The sequence below is a fragment of the Musca autumnalis genome, unplaced genomic scaffold, assembly GCF_047663935.1.
Source record: "Musca autumnalis isolate F117 unplaced genomic scaffold, ASM4766393v1 scaffold_5, whole genome shotgun sequence".
Lineage (NCBI taxonomy): Eukaryota > Metazoa > Arthropoda > Insecta > Diptera > Muscidae > Musca > Musca autumnalis.
The window spans coordinates 29,623,877-29,630,858 of NW_027412088.1; positions in this window are offsets into that span (position 1 = coordinate 29,623,877).

Below are 6,982 nucleotides of genomic sequence, written 5' to 3' on the forward strand. Positions count from 1 at the left end.
CTTTAAATAAAAAACGCTTACACTTGGGAACAACAATGTTCATAGATGAGAAAAATCCGAAAACAGGAAAAAATCGCTGAAAGGATTTAAAAGAAAAATCGCGGTCAAAGTTCACATTTTTCAATAAATCGTGGTCCAATTTCAAATTTTTAAGGTTTTTTTACGTTTTGGTGATGTTGCTTAGAAACCCCAAGTCCTATCGAAATGGGGCTAAAGAAATGTTGTAGCTGTAAAAATTCTCTAGAGGATTGACCGTTATGAGGTTTTGACATTTTTAAGATATATGTATAAGTTTATGTTGGCAAATTGCAGTCAGTGAATTGTCCCACTTTGAACTTCCATATCTCAAAATGGTAAAACCTACGAAAATATTATAAAGGACAATTTGTAGAGAATTTTCACTGCTACAGCATTTAGTTCTATTTTGATAGGAGTTGCGGTTTCCCAGTAAAATCGTTAAAATCTAAAAACCCTACAAATTTGAAATTGGACCGCGATTTATTTAAAAAGAGATTTTGCAAAAGGACAAAATGAACGATAATATAACTGAACTAGATGTGAGTTTGTACTTACAGTCCTAGAGATATCACCCTACCTTGGGAAACTCCCTGTTTCCCTCTACCGGGCTTGGACTTCTTGTTCCTCAATTCCATGTGCGCCTGGCGTCCACACATCTCCAACGTTTTAAACTTGGCCGGTTGTCTGCTCAATGTCTTCAAACAGCGTGAAATGCCTGACAGTATCAAAGGCTTTTGATAAGTCAAGAACCACCATCATGTTCTATCATACGGCTTATACTGATTGAGTCCTTGACAAATATTTGTGGAGATGGCGTGCTGTGCTGCTAACGGAATCCATGCTGATGATCGGCGCTGGGGAGGTCTAAGGCCTCTAGGGTCTTTGCTACGGGCGACAAAACAGAAATCGGTCTGTACGATTCACTTTTGCTGGCATCCTTGCCTAGATTCAGTAGCGGAACAATGAGGGTGCCTAACGACATGTTGAGAACTTTAGTGAGATACTCAAATCAACGCAACGTCATCCATTGTAAATTGAGGCAATTCATACTCGATAGTAAGAGATCTTATGTACCGTAGTACTCTTCTCTTCGCCTTGATTAAAATAACTTACGCACCTCTTTGGATTAGTCAGCGTAACGTCGCCAAACATGACTGAGGTTCTACCTTACTTCTTTCCAGCGTTCGAGAGTGACTTAAGCGTTGCCCACAATACACCTATTCCGGCTCCAATGTTGCAACTATTCCGATTATTTAATCAGTTGTTCCGCTTATGTTCCGACCAGGGTTTCGGAGTCGGAGTCGGAGTCTACGAGTCGGAGTCGAGCAATTTTGCTGGAGTCGGAGTCGGAGTCTGAGTCGAAAAAAATAACTCGACTCCGACTCCGGGCAAATTTTTTTCCACGTTATAGAAATATAACATTAAATTTGGAACAAGAACATTTTTTTAAAACACATTATTTATTTTAAACGAAAGGTATAAGAAAATATATATGCAAATTATATATTATATTAAAGTAAAGGATAATTCACAGGATATTTACTATCCTCTGAAGTGTCGTCTATTCATCCCATTTTGTTGATCCAATTGATTCGTTACATTTTTGCAAACAAAAGTAAAGTTCTACGACAATCGATGAAGTCTTACTGGTCTTCTCACAAAGGTCTATTGGTATTCTCATCTTGTTTTTTATGTGAAGTCATCCTTGTCTTCTATTAAAGACATTGTGGTCTCTATGGGAAATTTTACTGAATACCCTGTGACACAAAATGGAAGTTAAGATCTGGGGGAGGAAAATTCCTTTTGGGAATGAAAGCCACAATTGAGAAGGATCACATAGCTGAAATTTCTGAGACATGACATAATGATTTTTTTGATCGACCCCCATCATATCTAGCTTTATATCTCTATTTGGAGATATTGTTTAATCATTTCAGTTAAATAGAATGAGGACCTTTCTGTCGAATATGCTATCGTTCTAGCTCAGTTCCTTCCATGTCTTTTTTGATCTTGAACTCAAAAAGTAAAATAAAATGAAATTTTCTACAAAAATGTTCCACCGAACATTATATGAAGGTTTCCATATCCAAGAAATCGATATTGTTACGTTTTCATTGTTCTTTATCAGTTTTACCCGTTACTTTCTCAAAAAAAAAAAAACATATCGCTCATTTACTCAAAGAGTGACACATTTCAAAAAATCAAGTTTCGAGAAAAACGCGTTTTAAGTTGGCGATTGAAATTTGACTTCCCAACTTAAAAAGATTATTACACAAAAACTAAAAGCACTACATGGACCATATTTTGCAGACAGCTAACTAGATATCAGTGCTAAATTTCTGTGCAAGATCAATCATGATTTGAAATGTTTTAGTGCTTCATAACCTCGAAAAACTTGTGTGTTGAATTATTGGTAACTCGTAGTAAATGAGCTGTAACTCGTCGAGTTTCAGAGATATCAGCATGCAAATTTGACACAAGATAAAGTAGAAATCGTAAAAAAAAATAGAAATTGCTAACTCAGAGAACGCATTTTTTGATTTATGCCACTCTTTGAGTAAATGAGCGATATGTTTATGCATTTCGGTAAATTTCGCATATTCTATTAACTCTTTATAAAATTCGGATGGTTACGCTTCTGAATTAGGGCATCATAAATAAACTCAGTGTGACAAAAGGTGAATCTTTCTTCTAGGATTCATTATATACTCAATGAGGGCTTTGGATGTAGACATTCAAATAACCAGATCTGTCCGCCAGGAAAAGATATAGTTCTGTGTATCCGAGTTTTCTACACAATCAATAGCATACGAAATTCAACGAAATACATAATCATAGAGTTTTCGTGAGAAAAGATCGGGTAAAAGTGATAAAGGACAATGAAAACATGACAATGTCGATTTCTTGTCCTAGTGGACCACTACATAAAAATTTCCTAGCAACGTTTGTGTAGAATATTTTCATGCACGAAATCTCATCGTTTGCTAACTTTTCAAATCCAAAAAACATTCATCTGCCTACGTGCTGAGTGGTGTACACAATATATCTCAAATAGTTCAATAAAATGTGTGGAGTGGATACCACACCAAAGTCCAAACTTTGAGCGCTGAATTTTAGTTTAAGGGGTGATCCCAATTTATAAATTTCAGAAAAACGTAGAAAGTAGAAAAAAGCATAGAATATATTTATTTTATTTTGTATGCAGCATATAAACTGTGTATTTCTCGAAATCGGCCTTACGATTTGTATTGCCCCATCATTTTCACATATTTTGAAAGCTTAAAGATTTTCTCACGCGGAAGAATTCCTTCCAGGAAGAATTCCTTCGTGCAAACCGACAAAAACTTTCTAACTTTTCTATTTTTCAATGTAAGATTCGGCAGAAACAGTTTTGATATGTCCGAATGTATTCGAACGAATGCCCTTTCTAATGAATATGTAAGGGAAAACTAACACATTAGCCTATATAGGCCAAAATATAGGAAAAAGTTAAAAATTTGTGCACATTTTATTCATTTTTAGTGGTATAGGAATTCACTCTCGGAGTCGACCCGGAGTCTGAGTCGGAGTCGGAGTCGTGAAAAAAACTCGCCTGGAGTCGGAGTCGGAGTCGAGCCAAAAATACCTCGACTCCGAAACCCTGGTTCCGACCAACCTGTTAACATCCAGTGTCAGCTCACTAAATGCCTCGGCACATAAGCGGCTGGCTTTCTGGCTGAAGTCATTTCAGGGAAATGAATAAAGAAATGTCAGAACCACATTTGAATTAGGTCGAAATTGGTCTTTAGTCTTTTAGCAGAAATGACTTCCGCCAGAAAGCCAGCCGGTCATTGGAAGCACGGCATTCTTGCTTATGTCATATCTGGTAAATGACTTTTTATTAGGTCGAACTTGGTCTTTAGTCTTTTATCAGATATGACTTAATCAAGAATGCCATGCTTCTTATGTGTCGGTGCCTTAAATGCCTTGTTGCCTTGTTAAGTCAGCATCATCGGCTGGCATATTCGTAAATGAACAAAAGGAAAATGATAACATAGTTACCATACAAATATGCCAGCCGATGACTTCAGCCAGATATCCTCTTATGTGTCGAGGCCTTAACTCTTGCGTTGGCACGGCAAAGCTCATCGCGCTTATTTGCTACTCCCGTCGCCTCTGTTGGAAAGTTTGGTCTCACTTCGGGTATTCCATCAGCAGGTATATGGGCTGCAGCAGTAATTATGTCTCGGAACGTCCTTTCTGCTTCCCGAACATCAGAAGGGTTGTGCAGATCTCTGAAGCGGTGATTAGTGAACTCTCTGAAACAAGTCCAATTAGCTTTCCCATGATTGTCAGGTGACGTCATTTGTCAGTCCGGTAGACACCACGATAATATCTGGCGAAATGTGGCACTCTCCGCTAATTCTGGTAGGGGCGTCCTTATTGACCGTCCAAAACGCCCCTCTGGTCATGATGAGCATTAAAATCCCCCAAGACCAGCTATTTATTTGCGTGATTTATACGTTCAGCAACTCTACCTCGGCAGTTCCACACCTGACTGCTACCCACATACATTCCATGTACGGGCGAGATATTCTTGCAATAGGAAAGCTAATCCATCACCTCCACTTCTGGTGAGATCCTTCCTCAGTACGTTGTAACCATCACAACGCTGTAAGCTGCAGTTGTTGTTTGGCTTGGTACCTACACCGACGCGGTCATGACATTCTCCCGACTCATGAAATTCACTATTTCCTCGATCTTACCTGGGAGTCCATTGCAAAAATATTCCAAAAATAACGCATTTTCGAGAATCGGAAAAACAATGACTGGTGTTAAGTGTTGTGTGTGTGGCTGCTGCGAAGGAGTCACGTATTCTGACGACAACTCACTGGCGACTGTGTTGACGCAGCATGCGGCAACATATCCGCTGTCGTAGTCACTCGCATGTACGAGTCCAGAACAGCCCCGAAATGCAACCACTATCGGCATCTATTGCATTTCACCGAGATTTGAGGGTGGTGGAAGCGGATGCGACAAAATGAGCACATATAATTTAATCCTGGATTTTCCTCACTCCCGCATCGGACTAAAAGAATCCGAAGCAGACATGTCGGGATATGCTGCTCCCAACACACAAAACCGACACAAATACTAATATACCATATACCAGTGTTCCCCTCGCCACGAGATTGAACCTTCAACAATGATAGTCGTGGCGAACATTCAAAAACATATCAGCAACTGCTTAGGTGGGTATACATTTTTCAAAAGTAGTTTCAGTTGCCGACAGAGATATACCCTCAGCCTATGTGAATTGAAACTTTCATCTACGGACAAATCCAATACCAGCTACAAAACCAAAATCCTGTTCCCCAAAAAATATGTATTGAAGAGGGTTTCAGAATTTTGTGAACTAAATCGGATACGCTTCAGCCACTATACATGGTGCCATAGGAGTTTTTTACAACTTTCAGGTTATTTTCTCAGGAAGTATGACGTGTCACTCTAAAAACCCAGCAAAAATTTGGATCCGCTAGTCATTACGTAACCCTTTACAAAGTAATGTAAACAAACTTCTTTTCGCATTACAAGTAATCTGAATAGTAATGGGTTACTTCTTAAAAAATTTACAAGGTAAACCTACTTATTTTACTCCTCACTAAGTAATGAGGACGGTGGCACAGTGTGTGTGTCCGACTATAAATCCTAGGGTTGTGTGTTCAACGCTCACCGTCGACACGCGAGTTTTTGACAAAAGCAATAACTTTTTGTTAATTAAAAAATAACAGTTCGTGGTGCGCATCTGCACTGTGCATTTAATTTCTTAAGCAACCCGTGGCACAGTGTGTAGTGTCAACTTCTAAGTGTCAGTGTCAACTTCTAAAATAACTAAAAACTGATTTTGGGAGGACTTTTTTTACTGGGAACTTGTATCGTCGTAATGGGGCAGCGACTACAAGTGACTGCAACAAAAATCAAAGCGATTCAAATTCAGGTCTTAAGCTGAACTTTTCCGAAAATTTGTGTGGGAGGTACCTGAAAGAGTGGACTGGTAGAGTCGATATTGGAACCATGGTCGTAGCCAGGAATAGCTAGGGAGGGGCAGCTGCCCCTCTAGTCCTACAAAACAGTTCATTTGAATGTAAACAAGTAAAAAAGTATCAGGCAGCTTTGCCGACAGATATATACCCTCAGCCTGTGCAAATTGAAACACTTTTTTTTAACAAAAAAAGGTTTCAAAATTTTGGTCGAACCGACAAAAATGTTGATTAGGATGAAAGTTCAAAAATTTTGCGGAAAAGGTACTTAAAAGAATGGTCCGACATAGATCATGGGGGTGCCATAGAAGTATGGACTTGCCCCTGAAACAACTTTTATCATCGTAATTGAGGCAGCAAATGTAAGTTGCTTCAACAAAAATCAAAGTGATTCAATAGCAGGTCTTAAACTGAACTTATCCAAAATTTTGTGTGGGAGGTACGGGATGGAATGGAGAAATATAGTCCATATTCGAACCTGATATTATCAGGCATGTCACAGATTCCGATCGGAATGGTTGCAATTCCGAAATTTCATTTCGATCGTTTTTGTCTTAGCTTCTTTAGATTCCGATCGATTTTGTGAAGTCAAAAAACTTAATTATTTATTTTAAATGCGAAATTAAATGTAAATTTGTTAATAAAACAACATTTTAAATATTTCTAAGTGTTTTTAGAGTGTTTTAAAGTGGCAGATTTAAACAAAATAAAAATACAATTCCGTTTGCAAAATCAAAAGTGGTTTCATTCCGAAAAATTCTTCGTTTTTCGTTTTCTGAAGAAGCTAAATACGGAATCAATTCCACTTTCGATCGGAATTCGTTTCTGTGACATGCCTGTATGAGAATGTGTAATGTATGGACCAAATCGGTCACTCCCATCAACAGATATAGTGCGCACAATTTTTCCGAATATTTTTGAAGTTTTGTGGGGTAGGTACCTGA